We start from the raw sequence: 24,087 nt of genomic DNA, 5'->3' as shown, positions 1-24,087 counted from the left end.
GACTCATGCCTGTAATCCCAGCACTTTGGGAGGCTGAGGCAGGTGGATCACTTGAGGTCAGTAGTTCGAGACCAGCCTGGCCAACATGGTGAAACCCCATCTCTACTAAAAATACAGGAATTAGCCAGGCATGGTGGCACAAGCCTGTAATCCCAGCTACTAGGGAGGCTGAGGCAGGAGAATCACTTGAACCCGGGAGGCAGAGGTTGCAGTGAGCTGAGATCGTGACACTGCACTCCAGCCTGGGTGACAGAGCAAGACACCATCTCAAAAAAATCATAATAAAATTAAAATAAAAAATAAAATCATCCTTAGAGGCGAAATAGTGAATGCTTTCCCCTAGGACTGGAGACAAGGTACGAATGCTTACCCCTAACACTTTTATTCAATATTGTCTTGGAAGTTTTAGCCATTGCAATGAGACATTAAATAAATGAAAATAAAGTAAAATGAAATAAAATACAATAATAACATATGAAATGAAATATAATACATAAATATTGGAAAGGAAGAATCCCCTGGAAATTATATGATTGTTTACATAAAGAATTCTAAGGACTCTACAAAACAATTGCTAGGACTAGTAAGGGAATTTAGCAGGTCGCTCGGGGGTGGGAAGGACCTTGGGGTCCGCACTGAGTAGAACTGGGGCATTCATGATCCTCCTGGACAGGAAGCTCACGAGCGTGGCAGGGCCAAAGCCTAAAACCGTGCAGTGTCTGAGGTTTCTTCTGCTTTGAACAAACTAAGAAAAAATGTTCAGCCGGGCGCAGTGGCTCATGCCTGCAATCCTAGCATTTTGGGAGGCCGAGGTGGGTGGATCACCTGATGTCAGTGGTTGAGATGAGCCTGGCCAACATGGCGAAACCCATCTCTACTAAAAGTACAAAAATTAGCTGGGCATGGTGGTGCATGCCTGTAATCCCAGCTACTCAGGGGGCTGAAGCAGGATAATTGCTTGAACCTGAGAGGCGGAGGTTACAGTGAGCCGAGATTGGACCACTGCACTCCAGGCTGGGCGAGAGAGTGAGACTCTCTCAAAAAAACAATAAAAAATAAAAATTAGAATGTTTATTGTTTATTCACAAGAGCCAAAGAAAGACTGGAAACAACATAAATGACAAAACAACAGGTGAATTGACAAACAAAATATGGTATATCTGTACAATAGGAAAGTACTCGGTAATATGTGTGAACGGAGCATGTGGCTAAACACCAAGATAACCATGCAGAGTGAAAAATGCCAGACACAAAAAAAATGCACACGGCATCATTCCACTTACATAAAATCTGGAAAATGCAAACTCATCTCTAGTAACAGGAAGAAGGTCAGTGGTCCCTGTGGCCAGGTGTTGAGGAGGGGACTGAAGAGGGCATAAGGAAACTTTTGGGGGTATTGGAAATGTTCTGTCTCGGTCGTAGTGTTGCTTTTGGTGGGTGCACACGTCTGCCAAACTCATCAAAGTGCACACTACAAATGGATGCACTTTTTTTTGTATGGAAATTATACCTCAATTAACTTGATTAAAAAAATAAAATTCAAAGGCATCGAGGGGTGCCTTTCAGGAGCTCTTAAAGGAAAGGCATAAAAATTTTGACAGAATGAGTTTCCCTTTGCTTTGATTGGAATTACTCTAAATTTGTAGACTAATCCAAGGAGAATACACATCATTCCAACAGTAAGTCTTCATTTAGGGACATAGCAGGTCTTTTTCTATGCTCTGGGACAGTCAAAGCAGAGCAATTATTTTCTTGTCCTTTAGGATTTGATAGATTTTACCCATGAAATAACCTGGGCTGGGTGCCAAGGGACAAGGGGTGGATGGTGGGGGGTGCGGGCACACTGGTGAGCTTTCATTGTTAATAACAAGGGTGGAGATTGGATTCAAATAGCACTTACTCCCCATCACCAGTTCATTGCCACTTCGTAAAAATCTCAAGATGAGTAGTCTCCATTCAGTTTTGTTTTGTTGTTTTGTTTTGGAGATAAGATTTCGCTCTGTCACCCAGGCTGGAGCGCGGCGACGCAATCATAGCTCACTGCTGCCTTGAACTCCTGGGCTCGAGGAATCCTACCGCTGAGCTTCCCAAATACCTGGGAATACAGGTATGCACCACATGCCCTGCTAATTTTTATTTTATTGAAAACAAAATTTTCTTAGAAACAGAGTCTTGCTACATTGCCCAGGCCGATCTTGAACTCCTGTTCTAAAACACTCTTCCCACCTCAGCTTCCCAAAGTGCTGGGAATACAGGTGTGAGCCACTGTGTCAGCCTTACCTAGTTTTTGGTTATTCACCCTTTTCAGCCAAATGTTTACAAGCACAGATCTCTCTCTCTTTTTTTTTTTTTTTGAAATGGAGTCTCTCTCTGTCGCCCAGGCTGGAGTGGAATGGCAACATGCGCCACTGCAACATTCGCCTCCCAGGTTCAAGCAATTCTCCTGCCTCATCCTCCCGAGTAGCTGGGAATACAAGCATCACCCCATCATGCCCAGCTAACTTTTGTATTTTTGTAGAGACAGGGTTTCACCATGTTGGCAGGCTGGTCTTGAACTCCTGACCTCAGGTGATCCACCCGCCTCAGCCTCCCAAAGTGCTGGCGTTATAGGCGTGAGCCACCACACCTGGCTACAAGCATAGATCTTTCAGCAGATGCTGTCACTGGCCCACCCTGCAGCTCCTCAGCCCACCTCTGGGTTCACCCGTAGCTGTGGCAGACACTGCCCATGCAAGCCTCCCACCACCAGCTTTTGCTCCTCTCTGTTTTTTTTTCGGTAGGGGGTGGGGGGCGGGTGAAGGGCAGAGTCTCACTCTGTCATGCAGGCTGGAGTGCAGTGGCATGATCTCGGCTCACTGCCACCTCTGCCTACTGTGTTCAAGTGATTCTCTCACCTCAGTCTCCCAAGTAGCTGAGACTACAGATGTGGGACACCACTCCTGGCTTTTTTTTTTTTTTTTCAGTAGAGACAGGGTTTTGCTCTGTTGGCCAGGCTGGTCTCGAACTCCTGACCTCCAGTGATCTGCCTGACTTGGCCTCCCGAAGTGCTGGGATTACAGGTGTGAGCCACCGTGCCTGGCCTCCCCTCTGATTTTTAAGCTGAATGATTTTTGCTTGCTTAGTCAGCATGGAGGGCAGCCTGAAAGTACTGGGGAGTTATCCTAAGGGCAACTCTCCACCAAGAAAGGACAGAAATGGGGGGGAAGATATCCCAGCTTCCTCATTCCTCAATGGAACAATTTGAATGCATTCTACCTGATCTCTCAGAAGGCCCCGTGGAGCGGGGTGAGCCTGCCCTGAATGCACCGTCCCTGTCTCTTTTTTTCTGAGACAGAGTCTCACTCTCTCACTCAGGGGCTGGAGTGCAGTTGTACGATCTCAGTTCACTACAACCTCTGCCTCCTGGGTTCCAGTGATTCTTCTGCTTCAGCCTCCAGAGTAGCTGGGATTGCAAGTGCATACCACCACACCCAGCTAATTTTTGTATTTTCAGTAGAGATGGGGTTTTGTCATGTTGGCCAGGCTAGTCTCGAACTCCTGGCCTTGAGCGATCTGCCCGCCTCGGCCTCCCAAAGTTCTGGGATTACAGGCATAAGCCACCGTGCCTGGCCCCCTGTCTCATTCCATACTCCCTCCTTCATACTTCCTGAAATCAACTCCCAAATAAACTACCTGCACCCATTCCTTATCTCAAGTGTGCTTTTAGGAGATCCCAAAGACGTGCCACCCATACGCATGTACTATGGTACCATTTCACTATGTTGATAATAAAACATACACTGACTAGATGTTTTAAGGATAAGCTGAAGATAAACAATATTTAAAATAACTTATTTATTAACAACACAATCTTTTTACTCTCACCCAAATATTAATTATGATACTCTTAGTGAATGGCAATGTGATTAAATGTGCTTCATTATTTTTGAAAATCTTGATTAACACTTTGTGATGCAGCAATTTGAAAGCCTGGTTCTGAGTTCATTTTATTTTGATACTTGGTTTAATGGCTTGATAACTAAACAGGCACTTCAGGGAGACATGTGACTCCCACAGAGCCGGGGGACCGCTCGGTCATGGTGCTCCCCTTCCAGTGACCACGCCTCCCACCAGTCATACAATTGGACCAAGAGTTCTGTGACAATCCGGCCAGCAGATGCCAATCTTCCCTGATGACAGTCGGGGTTTGTGCTCCTTGAATGAGAAGAGTTGCATTTTTATGTTTTCAATCAGTAGAATCAAAATCCTCCAAAACTAAGTAGTTCAGAAGGTTTAAAACCTATTTCTGGGCTGGGCGCCGTGGCTCACGCTTGTAATCCCAGCACTTTGGGAGGCCGAGGCGGGCGGATCACGAGGTCAGGAGATCGAGACCACGGTGAAACCCCGTCTCTACTAAAAATACAAAAAATTAGCTGGGCGTGGTGGCTGGCGCCTGTGGTCCCAGCTACTCGGAGAGGCTGAAGCAGGAGAATGGCGTGAACCCGGGAGGCGGAGCTTGCTGTGAGCCAAGATTGCGCCACTGCACTCCAACCTGGGCGTCAGAGCAAGACTCCGTCTCAAAAAAAAAAAAAAAAAAAAAAAAAAAAAACCTATTTCTGGCTGGGTACGGTGGCTCGCGCCTGCAATCCCAGCACTTTGGGAGGCTGGGGCAGGCAGATCACTTGAGTTCAGGAGTTTGAGACCAGACTGGCCAACATGGTGAAACTCCATCTCTACTAAAAATACAAAACTCAGCCGGGCGTGGTGGTGCACACCTGTAGTCCCAGCTACTCTGGGAGGCTGAGGCACTAGGATGGCTTGAACCCAGGAGGTGGAGCTTGCAGTGAGCCTAGATCGTGCCACTGCCCTTCAACCTGGGTGACAGAGTGAGAAAAAAAAAAAGAAGATGGTTTAAAGCCTAATTAGACTGGAGTACGGATTCGCCAAATCTTCTCTAAGTTCATTTAAAACGGGTGCATCTCTTTGTAATGTGGGACTTGATGGTGCCTCAACAGCTTACAAATAAGCTCCAGATGTTTCCAGGAAGATCTACGGAGGCCCAAATTTCCAGGAAAATTCAGTCAGTCATCTAAATGGTTCTCTTCTTTCTAGAGTGAAGCAGAGTGGTTGAGCACGTGGGCCCGGGAGGCCTTGCAAACCAGAGATAAGGCCAGACCGCTGTGGCAGTCCAGAGCAGAAATAAATCATCCTCCCATGTGTGTCTCTGATGACACAATGCTTTTTTTCCAAGGTATCTGCCTGCCCTGACCGTGGGACCTTCCTCCCCTCCATGGGTCTGCCCAGGCCCTGGGAGGGAGAGGGCAGAAAGAGGCCTGGACCGCATTTTGAAGGAATGGAGGCCTGCCAGGTGGTGGCAGGAGTAACTATGATGCCACCAGGGCTGTGCACAAATTCTGCAGCCACACAAAATGGAGAGATGAAGGAAGCGCCTGTGCCCCCTGCCCCCACTGCCTCCTCAGCTTCCTGGCAGGGAAAAGTGGACCTTCCTTGGGGTGCCCCAGCTCCCCCTGCAGCAAATTGTGGGGACATGGGATGCTACCCCAGCTTCCGGAGAAGTTCTGATTGACTTGAAATAGATTCTGGTTTCATCAGTACAGACTCTCTTCTTCTCGACAAAAATGAGAGCACAGGTCCAGGCCTGACTGCTTGCAAAGAGACAGACTGTGGTTCACCCATCAGGTCTGGACCCTACAAGGCTAAAAAAAAGCTGGCTTGCATTGTCTAAATGCCATGGGTTAGCCATCATGATGTCCATTTCACAGATAAAGACACTGAGGCTAAGTTGCTTACGTGAAACCTACAGCAGCCACGCCTCCTACAGGAAACCCGAGTCTTGGGAGGGAAGAAGATCAGAATAATGTGATGATAGGATGAATTTAAAACGGCCTCAAGGCTGGCCATGTTGGCTCACGCCTTTAATCCCAGGATTTTGGCAAGCTGAGGCTGGTGGATCACCTGAGGCCGGGAGCTCGAGACCAATCTGGCCAACATGGTGAAACTCCATCTCTATTAAAAATACAAAAATTAGCCAGTATGGTGGTGGGTGCCTGTAAACCCAGGTACTCGGGAGGCTGAGGCTGGAGAATCGCTTGAACCTGGGAGGTGGAGGCTGCAGTGAGCTGAGATCACACCACTGTACTTCAGCCTGGGACACAGAGCGAGACTGTCTCAAAAAAAAAAAAAAGTACATGTGGCACTTTACCAAGGTCCAGCTTAGCCTGCTATGGAAATGCACCAATGGACCAGGAACCTCGGCCACACATTGACCCAAGGCTACATCTCAAGTAGAGCCTTTGGAAACTCGAGGGTGGAGGCTTATAGAACCTGGGGACATTCTGCATCAAAGTCCGGAGCTGGCCTGCCAAGCAACCCTTCCTGATGGTGCCAGGATGCTGGAAGGAAGAGACCAGAATCTTGCCTGCGTTGGAAGCTCATGGTTAGATAGGGGACCTGGGTCACAGATATGCACCAAGGCCAAGAGCACTACCCTCTCCCTGGAGCTTAGAACTGGGTGATTTCAACACCGCTCTCACTCCCAAGTCCTCTAAGGTGCCCACTGGCCTCACTGCGGACTCCCCCACTTATATTTGGCCGAGGTTTTCATCTTCTGCTAAGATCTTGTGCTTAACTCTGTATCTTTCTTTCTGCTGCTTTGTCCCCACCCAAATGCAGATACAGGCTTTGCACCCAGATTTCCCCTTTATACTCCAAGGCATAAAAAGCTAAGGTCACGAGAGATCCATAAGAACAATCCCTCCTCCCCCGCCAGGCTTCTAAGCAGGAAAATATCCAATGGAGCTGGCAAGAATCAGGGAAGACTTCATGGAGGAAGTGGCATTGGAGCTGGGCTGTGCAGAATGAAATGACAAAAAGATGGAGAACTCCAGAAAGCAAGAAAGGTTATTGGAGATTAGCAAAGTGAGGGGTGCAGCTGGAGCAGCGCAGAGATAGGCTGGGACTAGCCCATGGGAAGCCTCAAATGCCAGGTGAGAAATTCTTGCTAGAAGGACTTTCAGAGCAATACTGTGTTTTCAGTACTGGTCTGGCACATAAACTCACTAGAATGTATCCACCCCTGCACATCTGTGACCACATCCAGTCATGTCTGGGCCATGGGACCTCCTCACCTCTGAGGTGACCACAGTCACTTCACTTGCCACCCCTCACTGATCACAAAAGGGTGAAGACACAGCCCTGTTAGTCCTTTGAGAACAATGCAGATATCTCTCCAATCAAGCTGCAGAAGCCAAAAGGCTGTGTCCTGCCTTTGACACCACACGCTGCCCTATCCTCAGATTGCTGCAGCTCTGAGGGTCTAGATAGTGTCTTTCCTGTTTATCTTCTCTGTGAGCCAAGACTCCTTTTGTTGTAAGTGACAGAAAATACAATTCAACCTGGCTAAAGGAAAAAATATTATCAGCTCAGGCAAGTGGAAACTTCCAGGCACAGTGGGCTCCGGGAGCCCAATCGATGTCATAAGGACTTGGCCTCCTCTCCTCTGCCGGCTTCAGTCTCAGGCAGGCCATCTCCGTGTCATGGTGCCAACCTCTCCCCCAAGAGACCCCAAGCAGCAAAGGGCTTATCTCCTCTTTTAGTCCCAGCAAAAGCACCAGGATGACATCCTGGTCATGTACCCACCTGTGAGCCCATCTCAGGGACTAGGGCAGGCCTGGATCACATGGCCACTGTGGATTGAGGGGATAGAGAAGCCCCCTAGACCTTAGGGAATAAAAGTGGGGCAGAGGGGTCCTTCAAGGGATAATACAGATGTCTTTCTTTGAAGCAGGAGCATGCATGCCATGCAGGAAAAAGCAACACAAAGTCTACTTCTTTAAAATGCTCCCCAGGCTTGGGGAGAGTCCAGCACTGGGCCCGGGACATATTTGTCCTTGGTAAATGTTTATGGGATGCATGGATGGATGGATGGATGGATGGATGGATGGATGGATGGATAAATGGAAAGGTGGGTGGAAGCATGGATGGATGGATGCATGCATGCATGAATGGGTGGGTGGGTGGGTGGGCTAGATTCATGAGTATCTACCTACCCATGGATAGATGGGTGGATGAATGGGTGGATGGATGGATGGATGGATTCATAGATGAGTGGGTGGACAGGAGATATGCATGGGTAGATGGATGGATAGATGGGTGGATGAATAGGTACATGGATGGATGGATGGGTGAATAGATGCATGGATGGGTGGGTGGGATAGATGGATGAATAGATGGGTGGATGTATGGGTAGATGGATGCATGGGTGGATGGATGGGATAGATGCATTGGTAGATGGATGGATAGATGGGTGGATGAATGGGTATGTGGATGGATGGATGCATGGATGCATGGATGCATGGATGCATGGATGGGTGGGTGGGTGGGATAGATGGATGGATAGATGGGTGGATGGATGGGTAGATTGATGCATGGGTGGATGGATGGGATAAATGCATGGGTAGATGGATAGATGGGTGGATTAATGGGTATGTGGATGGATGGATGGAACAATGGATGACTAGATGAGTGGATGAGTGGGTGGATGGGATAGATGCATGTGTAGGTGGATGGATAGATGGATGCATGAATGGGTACACAGATGCATGGGTGGATGGATGGGATAGATTCATGAGTAGATGGATGGATAGATGGGCAGAAGAATGGGTAGATGGATGCATAGGTGGGGTGGATGGGATAGATTCATGAGTAGATGGATGGATAGATGGGTGGATGAATGGGTAGATGGATGTGTGGGTGGATGGATGGGATAGATTCATGGGTAGATGGATGGATAGATGGGCGCATGAATGGGTACATGGATGGATGGATGAGTGAATGGATGCATGGATGGGTGGATGGGTGGGTGGATGGGATAGATGGATGGATGGATGAATGAATGAACAATGTTTCCTATTTCCTGTGGTGCTCCACTTGAGATGTCTGGCCGGAGCAGGGCCCAGCGCCACTGACCTGCTTTCTCCAGGAGCTGAGATTCCCAGCACACGTGGTAGGAATGCAGCATCCTGGAAAGAAGTCTGGAGGGAGGAAATGGGGTATCAGGAGTGGACACCAGAACAGGGTAAGGGCCAGAAAAGCGAATGGTGAGGCTTGACAACCTCCTTGATTAAGAAGGCAGCTGTAGCTACCACGTGATGAAACTGCTGGCTGTACATGTGTGGATGCTGGAGTCTGGGCCCAGGTAGCCGGAAGGGACTGGCTTGAACTGAAGCAGAGGGAGGTCTCTGCCTGGGGAACCCCAGACCCAGTGCTGCCTGTCTGCTTTGGCCTGGCTCCCCAGCCTGGAATCTTCCACCAAGACTCCTCTCAGGCCAAGGCCAGGAGCTCCCCTGGGCCCTTCAGCTTCCTCTGCAGCCTCAGGTATGGGAGGAGGAGGAGGAGGAGGAGGCCCCCCGGGCAGTGATTCCTCTGTTCTGTCCTCACTGCTTTTGCCCCTAGAGCCAATTCTGCACGTGGGGCTGGAGGCAGGGAAGGAGACAGTGTGGATGGCAAATCCCCAACCCCAGAAATCTTCATCCACCACTCCATCTGCTTTTCCAAGGCCTGGGGACCCCTTTCCAAAAGGCCTTGAAAAAGTCGGAAAACAAAAATCCAAAAAAGGTTTCTGAATGCAAGAATGAAATACTAGGTCATGAATATGGTAAGTCATCTTATGAAAATTTTGCTGATTGATTGATTATAGACTCACTAATCTCCTAGATTCGAAGGTACCTGAAGAAAATGTGAACTTGTGAATTCTGGTCAAACAGTATAGGACACTGCTTAACTTATTTTCTTTAAAGTGACTTACCCCAATAATTTTTGGCTTTAAATTCTACATGAATATTTCATAAATATTCCATACATTTAAGATTTTAACAATTTTTACATCATATCTACAGTACTTTAGTACCTGACTTGTATATTTATGTGACTATTGTTAGAAGTGACTAATTGGGTTTGATTAGTTTCATCATTAATATTCTGTCCATAATTTAACATGCTTCAATAAAATACCCTAAAGCAGCGTAATGATTAGATTTCAGGAATATGTGTTTTGCAATTAAGTTCCTCTTGATTTTGATATGCAGATGAAGAAATGGTGGTCTCATTTAAAAAAAAAAAACTGCCCTTATTAACTCAGCAGTATACTCTGAAGATTAGGTAAGAAATCCAAGATTTTCTCTTTGTATATGCTAGTTAAAATGTATTTCAATCAAGCCTATGTGGGCAAATCAGATTTGATTAGTTTAAGTTCACAGTCATTCTATCTAAATGAATAATGTGTCACCTAACATTGCAAAAATTTGATTAATAGTTTATCAGTTAATTAAAAACGGGGTTTAATTTTTCTTTTTTAGGAAAATGCAAGGTAGATATTCCTTGTGTTCATCATAAATGCAAATTATTTCAGCTTGAATCTATTGTTCCTTTTTTGCTTCTTAGCCAACTGGCAAGAAAATAGAGCTCTTAGAAATATCTCTGGCAGGGAGGAGTAGCAAAACTTTCTTTGCTCCCATCTGCGGCTGTTGCTTGAGTCCCGCCTGCAGAGAGCTTGCGCTGGGTGGAGTTGGTTCCCTGGACCTCAACTTCTCCAGGCATCTCACCTCCTTTCCCCGCCCTTCTCTCCCACTCCTCATTCCACCTGCAGTCTTTAGCCACAAGACTTTGACTTTCCTTTTTTTTTTTCTTTTTGAAACAGAGTTTCACTCTTGTCACCCAGGCTGGAGTGCAATGGTGTGATCTCGGCTCACTGCAACCTCCGCCTCCGGAGTTCAAGTGATTCTCCTGCCTCAGCCTCTTGAGTAGCTGGGATTACAGGTGCCCACCACCAAGCCCAGCTAATTTTTGTATTTTTTAGTAGAGATGGGGTTTTGCCATGTTGGCCAGGCTGATCGCAAACTCCTGACCTCAGGTGATCCACCTGCCTTGGCCTCCCAAAGTACTGGGATTACAGATGTGAGCCACCGCACCCGGCCTGACTTTTCTTTTTCTTTTTTTATTTTTTATTTTTTATTTTTTTTAGAGACAGGGTCTTGCTCTGTTGTCCAGGCTAAAGTGCAGTGGTGCGATCATAGCTTACTGCAGCCTTGAACTCAGGCTCAAGTGATCCTCCTGACTTGGCCTCTCAAGAAGCTACAGACACATGTCACCTCACTCTGCTAAGTTTGAAAAATTTTTGTGGAGATGGAGTCTCAATATGTTGCCCAGGGTGTTCTCAAACTCCTGGCTTCAACTTCCCAAAGTTCTGGGATTACAGTCATGAGCCACTAAGCCCTGCCCTAAGGCTTTTCCAAATGACTCCTTTCGTCACCTTGTCCAGTTTAATTTGTCTGTGGGGCAGGATCCAGGAAACCGAAGGAGTCCCTTTACCCAGGAACCTGAGACCCAACATCAGAGGTGAAAGAGACACCAGCGAACTCTCATTCTCCTCGGGGCAGGTTCTCCACGCCCAGGAATTAGAACACCAGGGCGCCTTTTCCACAGAGGTTGGGTTCATCACTGCAAAGCTGCTGAGCCAAGGGATGGTTCTTGCAGGCATATTTCGGAGAGTGTTGTGTGCAGCAGGGAAGGGAAGGAAGCCCGCGCTTCCTTCCTAGTGTACACGTGTAGTGTATGACTGAGCAGACGCTGCTGCAGGCAGCTCCTCTACTGGGGCCTCTGGGAGGCAGTGCAGACCCAGCCTTGACCCATCCTATAGACATGGGAGCTGGGCTACTTACCCAGCTTCTCTTCATCATTGCTGAAGGCTGTTCCCTGGGCCATTAATTTCTGGCGCTTCCCCCTTATTCTGCACACAACAGAGCAGGCTCCTGGAGGCAGAGCCTTTCCCCAAGCAGAGAGTGCCAGGACCTTTCTGAGTCTCATGCAAGGGAGCAGTGAATACTGGAGGGACACAGGCAGGGTGTCCCTGAAGCCTCCTACTGTGGGTTCATTGCTAATGTGGCCAGCCCTAGTCATTCTCCTAAATTCTTTCTTAGCTTTATGAGGACCTTACTGTCCTTCGATGTTAATCAAGTGCATTAATCAACAGATGGTTAAATGGAGGAGCAACGCAGCTCCAGACACAGTTGTAGCTGCTATAACCAGAGCTGTGAATTTGCACTCTACAGGCAGGAGACTGACACACATGTGGCAGGTGTGGGAAGCATTTTGTGCGGTGGAGGGGGTGGGGAAGTGGTGGGACAGTGGCGGGGATTCCTTTAGCCTGAGTGGTCAAGGAGGGTTTCTCAAAGGAGGTGACCTTGAGCAAGACTTAAAGGGTTGAGAATCAACCTGCTATGTAAAGATCTATGAGGAGGATGTGCCAGGAATAGAGAAGAGCAAGGGCCCAGGCTTCAAGGTGAAGATCAAGGAAATGTCTCTGTAGCTGGAGCACAGGGATTGAGGTTAGCAGAATGGGGGTGACATCGGGAAGGAGGGGAGGGGCCAGGTGACTGATAAGGGGCCCTCAACCCTGCCTGCCCCAGAGTCACTGTGGAACTCTCCATACACGGAGAGAAAGCAGAACTACCCAGAAAGCCCCCTGACTTGCCACCGGGACAGCATGCGTGGTTTAGGGTCCACAGCTTCGTACAGGAACTCTCGCACGTGTTCATGTTCATTGAGATCCTCCAGTCTGCGCCAAAGGATGTCCGAGAACTAACAATCAACTCCATTTTCCTGAAAATGAATGTGGAGGGGGAGACTGAGGTTGCAGGGTGTTCCTGGAGGCCTACGGTGGGCCCTGTGCTAATGTGGTCAGTTCTATTCACAATGCATGCTGGAAAATGAGGCATCAGGGTAAATAACAGTGCTCTCTGGGTTTTTTTTTCTTCCCCCCTCTGCCCCCCTCTTTTTTTTTTTTTTTTTTTTTGAGACAGAGTCTTGCTCTGTCACCCAGGCTGATGTATAATTGGCATGATCTTGGCTCATTGCAGCCTCCACCTCCTGGGTTCAAGTGATTCTCCTGCCTCGGCTTCCTAAGTAGTTGGGATTACAGGTGCCCATCACCACGCCCAGCTAACTTTTATATTTTTAGTAGAGGCGGTGTTTCGCCATGTTGGCCAGGCTGGTCTTGAACACCTGACCTCAAGTGATCCAACGGCCTCGGCCTCCCAAAGTACTGGGATTACAGGCATGAGCCATTGCACCTGGCCTTCCCCCTGTATTTTTATGCATAGGTTGGAAGTGCTTTCTGTCTGGGGGGCCACGTGGAAAGATGGGTCGAAGATGGAAGCAGTGATGCTCCTAATAGCAGCCTGGCTGCAGATCATCTGGGTCTGGAGCTAAATCTTGGTGAATTTGACACACAGACTGATTATTGTCTGGAAAGTTCTGGAGAGGAACTCAGTCACCTGTCACCTGTCTTCCCAGGCAGGTATTTCCTTCGAGCTCTTTGAACCTCAGCACCGTGCTGGGTGGGGAGTGACCCCTGCCTGGGTTTAGGTTCTGCAGTTGGCATGCAGGTCAAAGTGTATTGGAGGTGTGCCTGCAACACAGGCCAGGGCCTGACTGGTGCTATGTGTGCCATTATCCTGGAATTGCAGGGAGGAGCAGGCACTAGAATTTTGAAGACGCTTCTCAGGCGAGGGCCGTGCACAGCCAGGGTTGACAGGCTCAGGAGCTGGGCGGGGGTCCTGGGAAGAGGGCGAGAATTGGACTTTGATCTCACCAGCCAGGTGCTTCAGGCTGGGTCCCAGAAACACCTGTCAGGTAGGTCACAGAGATGAAGGACAACTCAGGTCCCAAGAAGTCAAGAAGAAAGCCAGCCAGCAAGCAGGTTTAAAAGTTAGAGCTGGGCCAGGTGCGGTGGCTTACGCCTGTAATCCCAACACTTTGGGAGGCCAAAGCAGGTGGATCACTTGGGGCCAGGAGTTTGAGACCAGCCCAGCCAACCTGGTGAAATCCTGTCTCTACAAAAAATACAAAAATTAGCCAGGTGTAGTGGTACACATCTGTAGTCCCAGATATTCTGGAGGCTGAGGCATGAGAATCGCTTGAACCCAGGAGGTGGAGGTTGCGTGAGCTGAGATCACACCACTGCACTCCAGCCTGGGTGACAGAGCAAGACTCTTTGTCTCAAAAAAATAAAAAGTAAATAAAAGCTGGAGCTGGCTAGATTGTGGGGCTCATGCCTGAAATCCCAGTGCTTTGGGAGGCTGAGGAAGGAGGATCATGTGAGCCCAGGAGTTCCAGATCTCCTAGGGATACCCCCATCTCCACACAAAAAATAAATACATAAAAATAAATTTTTTAAAATTAAAATATTAGCCAGGCATTGCGGCACATGCCTATAGTCCCAGGTACCCAGGAGGCTGAGGTGGGAGGATCACTTGAGCCCAGGAATTTGAGGCTGCAGTGAGCTGAGATGGTGCCACTTCACTCCAGCCTGGGCAACACAGCAAAATCCCATCTCAAAATAAAATAAAATAAAATAAAATAGCTGGAGCTTCTTGTCACCATAGGAGCTGAGAAGTGACTAGATTTGTAGTAACAAAACTCCTGCACGGAGTCCGGGGACATCATCTCAGACCATCCCCCAATGGCTCCCTGCAACCCTGGGCTATCAGGGATGAGGGGCTGCTTTTCAAGGAGGCCAGTCCAGGACCTTGGCCTGGCCTGCCTGACACAGCTACTCCTGGCTGCCTCCCCGCCCCTCCCACACATCTGCATGGGATGGCTGCCCTCCTTCCTCACCGCGGCCACCCAAGCCTGCCCGTATTGGCTTCCAGGAGCCACAGATGCCCAGGCCAGGGGCAGCAGCCATCCTCTGGCTCTCCCAGTCCTTTGTCTCTGCCTTGGCTGAAAGTCAAGGTTATTTCTGCCCCTCCTACCTTTTCCCAAAAGCCCTCAAGGGCAGGGCCGGTTATGGGCAGGGCAGGGCGAGGGGTTGGAGGGCCATTCTGCCCAGGCCACTCATTCCTGATGAGCCCCCAATGCAGCCTGTTGTCTCTGTGTTGGGGAGGGTTTCTAGGAAGTATCTATGTGTGTTGAAGTTAAAGCATTCACTTGCTAAATATAGATGTATTAGGTTCACCTTAATTTGTGTATCCCTGCTTTGGGAAAGAAGAAAAGAAAGAAAGAGAGAGAAGGAAGGGAATGGGAATGGGAAGGGGAAGGGGAAGGAGCAAGGAGAGGAGAGGAGATAAGGAAAGGAAAGGAAAGGAAAGGAAAGGAAAGGAAAGGAAAGGAAAGGAAAGGAAAGGAAAGGAAAGGAAAGGAAAGGAAAGGAAAGGAAAGGAAAGAAAGGAAAGGAAAGGAAGAAGGAAGGAAAGGTGAGAGGGAGAGAAGGAGGAAGGGGAGGGAGGGAGGGAAGGAAAGAAAGAAAAGAAGGGTGCAGTGACTTACACCTGTAATACCAGCAGTTTGGGAGGCCAAGGCAGGTGGATCACCTGAGGTCAGGAGTTCCAGACCGGCCTGGCCAACATGGTGAAAACCCATCTCTACTTTTAGTAGATATAAAAATTAGCTGGAGGTGGGGCGCGGTGGCTCACGCCTGTAATCCCAACACTTTGGGAGGCCGAGGCGGGCAGATCACGAGGTGGGCGGATCAGGAGATTGAGACCATCGTGGCTAACACGGTGAAACCCTGTCTCTACTAAAAAAATACAAAAAAATTAGCCAGGCGTGGTGGCGGGCGCCTGTAGTCCCAGCTACTCAGGATGCTGAGGCAGGAGAATGGCATGAACCCGGGAGGCAGAGCTGGCAGTGAGCCGAGATCGTGCCACTGTACTCCAGCCTGGGCGACAGAGCAAGACTCTGTCTCAAAAAAAAAAGAAAAAAATTAGCTGGGCATGGTGGTGCACACCTGTAATTCCAGCTACTTGGGAGGCTCAGGCAGGAGACTCACTAGAAGCCAGGAGACTGAGGTTGCAGTGAACGGAGATCACACCACTGCACTGCAGCCTGGGTGACAGAGCAAGACCCTATCTCAAGAAACAAAACCAAAAAAAAAAAAAAAAAAAGAAACAAAGAGAAAGAAAAGCTCTCTAAAACTCATCAGGAACAAACTCCAAAGACAGCATCTCTCAGGTGAGCTCAGGAAGGGCTCTGAGTGTTTTGAAAATCAGGACTTGGTGAGGCCCAGTGGTGAGAGTGTCTGTGTAAAGTTGCATTTTTCAGAACAAGTTTTCCTGTATAAAAATAATACCAAAAAACTAACGGCAAATGTCAGTGATCAGAGGTTTGGAATTTGGCCTACTTCTGCTCCAGAAGGAACTATCTGGAAAGATGGCAGATGGGACCAGTTTCTTTCTGGGGAACGAGACTGGGCTGATGTCAGAATTCCCCAATTTAAAATCAGAACTTCCCCCTGCCCCCAGTTCCAGGCCCTCCTGGCTCCTGGGAGCCACAGAGAGATGGCTCCCGTGGGCAGCCGCTGTGGATGGAGCCTTTATTGGGCATCTTGAATTCCGAGCACCAGCCCCACATTTGCAAGCAGAGCCTACAGGTGACCAAAGTGGAGCTGCGCCTGTGAAGTGCTAACTCCCCATCTGCTGGGCAGCACAGCGGGGCAGAGGGAAGGTGGAGAACTCCCTGCCCTCTCCACCCCTCCAACCCCACCCCTCCCCCAGCCAGCTAAAGCGGCTTCAGGAAGGGCCACATTCTGAAATGAGGGCTGGGAGCAGGCCACGAGGGTACTATTAGTCCTGCGTTTGCGGCCTTCTTGTCTGCCTGGCTGGTCCATGAGACCAGGCAAGGCCTTTTCTCCCCACCAGCGGGAAACATGCTGCCACCGGAGGGGTGGCAAAAGGTTTACGGGCAGTTGACAATGTGGTGTGCTATTTCCATAAATGCTGATGAGTTTCTACTAGTTGTTCACACATCATTCAAGAGATACCTTTTGAACACCAAGAATACACACAGCCCAGGCAGGGAGGGCAGAGAGCCCATGCCTGGCTAACACTGGCAGGAGGCAGCTGCTCCCTTCTTTGATAGAGGCAAGTACTCCAGAGGTGACAGAGGGGCCTTGCACCCAGGCTTCGGGGCAGCCAAGCAGAGGCTCGGCAGAGGGTGCTTCATTATGGGCCAGGCATTGCCCCAACCCCCACCCTCACCTGGGGCTACCCACTGCTCCCACTTCTCAGGTGCAGGAAGTAAGCCTGTGAGAGGTTAAGGAGCTTCCCCAGGCCTTTCACTACTCAGTGGTAGAGCTGGGATTTGAATCCATAGCACATGCCTCACACCTCTCCTCGAGCTAGAATCAGTTACATGTTTGGGGGTCCGAAAGGCCAGCATCTGTTGTGAATAATACAGGAACAGAGATGGGCTCTTGGAATGAACATGTCACTCCTGGCCGGGCCGGTGGCTCATATCTGTAATCCCAGCATTTTGAGAGGCCCAGGCAGGGGGATCACTTGAGGTCAGGAGTTCGAGACCAGATATGGTAAAACCCTGTCTCTACTAAAAATACAAAAATTAGCCAGGCATGGTGGTACATGTCTGTAATCCCAGCTACTCGGGAGGCTGAGGCAGGGGAATCGCTTGAACCCAAGAGGCGGAGGTTTCAGTGAGCCAAGATGGCGCCACTGCCCTCCAGCCTGGGCAACTGTGGAGACAGGGTCTAACTATGTTGCAGAGGCTGGTCTCGAACTCTGGGGCTCATCAAGGAATCCTCCTGCCTTGACTTCCCAAAGTGTTGAGATTGCAGGTGTGATCTGTAATCAGATTTTTGAGACTCCATCTCAAAATAAACCAACAGAAAATGTCAGCCCTTTGTTGGATGAAGCCATTGCAGGCTGGTGTCACATAATTCACTGTGCTTCCCTGCCCATCCCTCACCCACTGCAGACCTGAAAGAGGGCATTGCACAAGGACACCTCGACATTCTGCAGATGCACGCCATTTCTTATGGGTGAGTGCTGATTAGTCACAGGCCATGCAGCCCAGCCCTGTGCCAAATGATGTGGGGCAGATTAGAAACCACAGCCCATTTCTGCCCCTGAGGCTGAATTCCTCCATGGGAAGTCAGGACCAGAAAGCAAAGCAGGAGATGAATATGATCAAGCATTGGATGGAAGCCCCCATTCTCTTGTTTCTGCATTTCTCTTAAAGCTCTGTGTTTCAGTCAAGAGTCCACCCAAGGCGGGGCAAAGTGGCTCATGCCTGTAATCTCAGCGTTTTGGGAGGTCAAGGCAGGAGCATTCCTTGATGAGCCCAGGAGTTCAAGACGAGCCTGTGCAATATAGTGAGACCCTGTCTCTACAAAAAATAACAACAACAAAAAATTAGCCGAGTGTGGTGTCATGCACTTGTATTCCCAGGTACTTGGGAGGCTGAGATGGAAGGATCTCTTGAGCTCGGGAGGTCGAGGCTGCAGTGAGCTAAGATTACACCACTGCACTCCACCCTGGGTGGCAGTGTGAGACCCTGTCTCTGACAAAAAAAAAAAAAAAAGAGTCCACCCCAGGCTCCCCACTGCTGGGCAGGCTTCCCATCTCCCTCTCCCAGCTCCAGCTCAGACTCTGATCTGCACTTGCACTTAGGACAGCTCACTGAACCCCACCAACCCCTCTCCCACCGCTACCCCTCTAGAAGCTGAGCCTCCTGGGAGCAGTGTTGGGGCAGGTTCTGCTTGGTTTCCCTCCAGCACCGGGGCCAGGGCGCGGCACACTCACACCCACCCACTCAGTCACTCCCTGGGTGTTTCTCTAGGGCCCTCCGTGGGCCAGTCTCTGAGCTGGATGCAAACGTTCTTAAGGAGAAAAAGAAATCAGTTTCTGTCTTCTGAGAGCTGACAGTGTAACAGCAGCGAACCCAATAAACAACCACAACAAAATGCTCAGCAATGGCAGACCACGATAAGAGTTATGCAGGGAAGGAACAGGACACTCTAGGAGAGAGGAACAGCAGAAACTAAAGCTACATGGGCGTGGGGCATCAGGGAGGCCTCTGCTCAGGGTTTGCACGCCCAGTGCCTCATAGGGGCTCACAGTTTGATGAACACATTTGAAGGTAATGGAAGGAAAGGTGACAAGAGAGGAGAAAGGGTCCAAAGTGGGGCAAATGAGCTGGGCACAGTAGCTCATGCCTGTCATCTCAGTGCTTTGGGAGGCCAAGGTGGGAGGATTGCTTGAGCCCAGCAGTTCAAGACCAGCCTGGACAACATAGAAAGACCCCCATCTCTATGGAAAAAATAATATATATATATATGTATTTTGAGACAGAGTCTCATCTGTCACCCAGGCTGTAGTGCAGTGTCGTGATCTCGGCTCGCTGCAACCTCCACCCGCCCAGGTTCAAGTGATTCTCATGCCTCAGCCTCCTGAGTAGCTGGGACTACAGGGTTGGACCACCAAACCCAGCTAATATTTTTGTATTTTTATTAGAGATGAGATTTCACCGTGTTGGCCAGGCTAGTCTTGAACTCCTGACCTCATGATCCACCCGCCTTGGCGTCCCAAAATGCTAGCATTACAGGCATGAGCCACGGCTCCTAGCCCAGAAAATAATTAAACAAAAACAAAAAAAGCAAAATGAAATAAAGGGGGGCAAAGGAAAATCCGACTGAAAGAGAGCCTGGCATTCGGTAATCAAAACCCTTTCCAAAGTTGAAGGACCAAAGCTCCTTATGAAGGTGACCAAGGAGGGCCTGGGACAGTTGGCCAGCCCGCTCCTGAACGGCTGCAGGTGCACCTGATTCCAAAAAGTAGGAGTAAGTCAGTCCCAGCGGGAAGTACAAGTTCAGCTCCCTGAAGCCTGCTGTGCCATTTATGGGCCATTTCTGCGTGTAAAACACGAAATTAGGGCATTAAAAATGACTAACGAGCCAAATTAGCCCATCTGTCTCTCACAGAATCCCCCTGGGTTACAGTAACTGTGACCCGGGCCAGCCCCTGAGAGCTGAGAACCAGGCAGGCTGCAGGTCTCCTATGCCCACGGTGCCCGACTTTGCCTCTCTAGGAGACTGAACCCGGAGCAGGACTCCGCAGGGGGCTGCCTCAGCCAGAGCGGTGGTGGGCATGGTGGGGATGGGCGAGATGGCAGGGTCTGAAGATTTCCCAGGGACATCTCCCGGAGAGAAGAGCAATCTCCTTCCGGAAGTTTCCAGCAGCCCTGCACCCAGGGGTTCAAACAGCGGCATCAGGACCCAGATTGTCATGAGAGGCTCAGCTATCCTCGGAGTGGAATTCTTTCTCAGGCAGGCTCTCCTCAGTGGCGCCAAAGGCGACCACAGCTTCAGTCCCAGCCTCAGCTCAAGGAGAGGGCCTTGTTAAGCAGTTCCCCGCCATATCTTGGGATTCATTCTGATTGGTTCAGCTTAGCTCACTGCCCACCCCTGAACCAATCACAGTGGCCTGCAGCTGCACTTCTGTGCTCTCATTGGTTGGCCATTCCTGGGTAGTGCCACTCCCTGCTGGAGCTCTACTTAAATCACAAGGACTGTGAGTCATGGATGGGTCCTCCAAAGAAAAGCAGGATGCCTTGGACAAAACAAACAAGACAGCCAGCTACAGCTGGGATAAGAGACGTGTGAAGGGGGAAAAGCAAAACTGCAATGGAAAGGAAAAGTCCCCAAAGAGAAGTGTTAGGGCTCAGAGATGGAGGGGAACCCCGGCAGATCCAGGAGGATGTAATGGGCCCCGCATAGCGGCTCCCGCCTGTAATCCCAGGACTTTCGGAGGCTGAGGCGGAAGGATCGCTTGAGCCCAGGAGTTCCAGACCAGCCTGGGCAGCAGTGAGATGGTATCTCTACAAAAAATAAAAATAAAAATATATATATGTAGCCTGGCGTGGTGGCATATGCCTGTGGTCCCTGCTACTCGGGAGACTGAGGCGGGAGGATCATTTGAGCCCAGGAGGTCGAGGCTGCTCCCTCGGGCTCACTCGAGGCTGATCATAGCTCACTATGATCCCACCACTGCACTGCAGCGTGGGTGACAGAGTGAGACCCTGTCTCAGGAAGAAAAAAGAAGAAGAAGAAGAATGTCATGGAAGGAGTGACATTTGGATGGTTATGAAGACTGGGGAGTTCTCATGAGCAGTAACGACTAGGCCATTTTCTACCCTGCACTTTCTCTCTCCTGCGGGTGCCTTTTTCTTAATTACACCCAGAGAGTATAGGAAAGTGGATGCCAGCAATATTTATTTTCTGCTCTGAGCCCAGCACAGGTATCTCACCAGGGGCATCTTTCTTAATGAGGGAAGAAAAATGTCAGAACAGCGATCAGCCATGATGCACCCAGTGGACTTAAAAATAAGCAAAAATAACATGAAAATTTATTTTGCATTAGCTGGCTGTATATATCATCCAAGACTATGAGAGCAGGATTTTCTTTGTGCCATGGTGAGATCTGTTACTAGGGGTTTCCTCATAGTGGACGTGCTTCATAGAGTGGATATTCATTCTGGGGATTATTTTATTCAATTTAAAACCCGAGCAGAAGTCTTAGGCTTGAGCCCATCTGTTCCAGCTGAGGTGCCAACCTCCTCCTGGTGTTTCAGGTCTGTATCCTCCACCCTCTTGGTAGTGCCTCCTTACCTGCATCTGAGGTTACACCTTTTATGTGTATTTGGGGGCTTCAGGGGCAGAGCAGAAGTCCCTGCCACTTAATAATAAAGCAACCCTCTGTGAGCTCATATTACCCTCACACAAACCTGTGGATAGGGATTCTCATCCCCATTTAACAGAAGAGGAGACTGAGGCTTAGATGGGCTTATCCACTGATCCACTGTGCTACACACCCTCCCTATCTGCTCTATCAGGGCCAGAGATAGGCTGGGCACGGTGGCTCACGCCTGTAATCCCAGCACTTTGGGAGGCTGAGGCCAACGGATCATTTGAAGCCAGAAGTTTGAGACTAGCATGGCCAACATGGGAAAACCCCATCTCTACTAAAAATACAAAAATTAGCCAGGCATGGTGGCACGAACTCTAATCCCAGCTACTTGAGAGGCTGAGGCACAAGAATCACTTGAACCCGGGAGGCAGAGGTTGCAGTGACCCGAGGTCATGCCACTGCACTTCAACCTGGGTGACAGAGCAAGACTCTGCCTAAAAACAAAAACCAAAACAACAACAAAAATTAAGAGGAAAAAAAAACAATTAGTGGGTGTGGTGGTGCATGCCTGTAATCCTAGCTATTTAGGAGGCTGAGGTAGGAGGATCTTTTGAGCCCAGAAGTCAGAGGCTGCAGTGAGCCATGATAGTGCCACTGTACTCCAACCTGGATGACAGAGCAAGGCTGTCTCAAAAAAAATAAAGAAAGCTGGGCCCAGTGGCTCACACCTGTAATCCCAGCACTTTGGGAGACCAAGGTGGCTGGATCACTTGAAGTCAGGAGTTTGAGACTACCCTGGCCAACATGGTGAAACCCCATCTCTACTACAAAAAAAAAAAAAATTACCCAGGCATGGTGTGCATGGCCTGTGCCTGTAGTCCCTACTACTCCAGAGCCTGACGTAGTAGGATCAGTTGCTTGAGCCTGCGAGGTAGAGGTTGCAGAGAAATCGCACCACTGTACTCCAGCCTGGGTAACAGGGCAAGACTCCATCTCAAAAAAAAAAAAAAAAAAAAAATGTCTAGCCCAGAGCCCAAGCAGGGTGGCCCTGGATGCATTCTGTCTGATGACTGAATGAATGGGTCATGGGTCCTCACCCATGTCAGGACGGTGTGCTCCGGGCACAGGCACCCCAAATCATTTCTGAGGCTGGGTGCACAGGTGGAGCTCTCAATAAGGGCTTGATGCTCTCAATAAGGGGCTGCAGAGAGGAGGGGACTAACTCCCCCGCCCTAATTCTAGGCCAAGGCAGGAGAAGGATGAAAAGACTCGGAGGAGGAAGTCCTTGAAGTGATGAAATGAAAGTAATCCTGATTGGCTTCACTTAGAGTAGTTCAGAGGAGGAAGAGCAGAGAATCAAATGAAGCCCGTCCCCAGGTCCCCAGGGCTCAGCTGCTCTCCTTCCTCTAGCAAGACAACAATGGTGTAGAGTGCTTGGGGGCCCCACTGCCACTGGATCACTTGGGAGAGGTGAATGGTACTCACCTTGCCTCTTCTGCAGCAGAGAAGTGGGGAGGATATATCAAGAGGAAAACAGAGAGGAGAGTCAGTGAGAGACGGGAGATGATGAAACATGAGAAAGAAAGAGAAATGGTACTTAGCACAGGAGACACGGAAGGAGGCTGAAGAGGTGGAGTGGGTCCAAAAAGGAGAGAGGAGCTGGTAGTCTCCCCTCTGCCCTGCACACCCCCTTCACCCTCCTCCACTGGCTCTGTGTACCCCTCCACAGACTCTATCTGTGGATGCCTCGCTCTGCCTTCTGGGCAGGTGGACCTTGGAGGCCCTAGCAGGAGACTGGGGGCAGAGGAGGGCACCTGGAGTGGGGGTTCCCTGAGCTCCTCGTTCTTCAGTCACCACTGCTATCAGGGAGGGCTGCCTACACAGCCACCTTGCCCCGCGTCAGAGAACTCCTCCTCACTCAGCCCTGCAGCCCCAGGGATGGGAACAGCCCACTGCTACTAGACCCAGCATACAACCCCTCCTCCTGAGGTCCCCCATGCAAACAGTTATTTATTAAACTCCACCTGGATGGCCAGAATGAGCAATCCACCCGCTCCCCCACTGGGTCCTGGATGATACAGGGGCATTTGGGGCTTTGAATCCCCAGGAGGAGAAGAACCCATGTGTGGAGGAGAGAGGCCCGTGCCTCTGATTTGAGAGGCTGTCCTCACTTCAGAGGTCACAGAGCATCCCCTGGAGTGGAGCACGGCCTCTTTTGGAAGGCAGCAGCCAGCACAGACTTCTTAGAAGGCCCTGCCCTCTGCTGAGTACCCATGAATGGCTGTTTGTTTTCTGTTGTTGTTTTTTTGTTTGTTTTTGTTTCATTGTTGTTTTTGAGATGGAGTCTCACTCTTTTGCCCAGGCTGGAGTGCAGTGGTGCAATCTCGGCTCACTGCAACCTCTGCCCCCTGGGTTCAAGCGATTCCCCTGCCTCAGTCTCCTGAGTATCTGGGATTACAGGCGCCCACCACCACACCCGGCTAATTATTGTATTTTTAGTAGAGATGGGGTTTCACCATGTTGCCCAGGCTGGTCTGGAACTCCTGACCTCAGGTGATCCACCCACCTCCGTCTCCCAAAGTGTTGGGATTATAGCTTGAGCCACTGCGCC

General features: G+C 49.7%; 1 long non-coding RNA gene across 1 annotated transcript in view; it reads right to left on the bottom strand.

Moving 5' to 3' along the window:
- Positions 1-12,589: 12,589 nt before the first annotated feature.
- The window catches only part of LOC134732183 (uncharacterized), a 41,319-nt gene continuing 29,821 nt past the window's right edge, over positions 12,590-24,087 (bottom strand). The window contains exon 7 of the long non-coding RNA XR_010115067.1: positions 12,590-12,657. This is a non-coding gene — a long non-coding RNA (uncharacterized lncRNA). The remainder of the gene's footprint in view (positions 12,658-24,087) is intronic.

Source organism: Symphalangus syndactylus, chromosome 13 (assembly GCF_028878055.3).
Source record: "Symphalangus syndactylus isolate Jambi chromosome 13, NHGRI_mSymSyn1-v2.1_pri, whole genome shotgun sequence".
NCBI classification, from domain to species: domain Eukaryota; kingdom Metazoa; phylum Chordata; class Mammalia; order Primates; family Hylobatidae; genus Symphalangus; species Symphalangus syndactylus.
The sequence above is the reverse complement of the archived record's forward strand: the minus strand, read 5'-3'. Positions and strand labels throughout refer to the sequence as shown.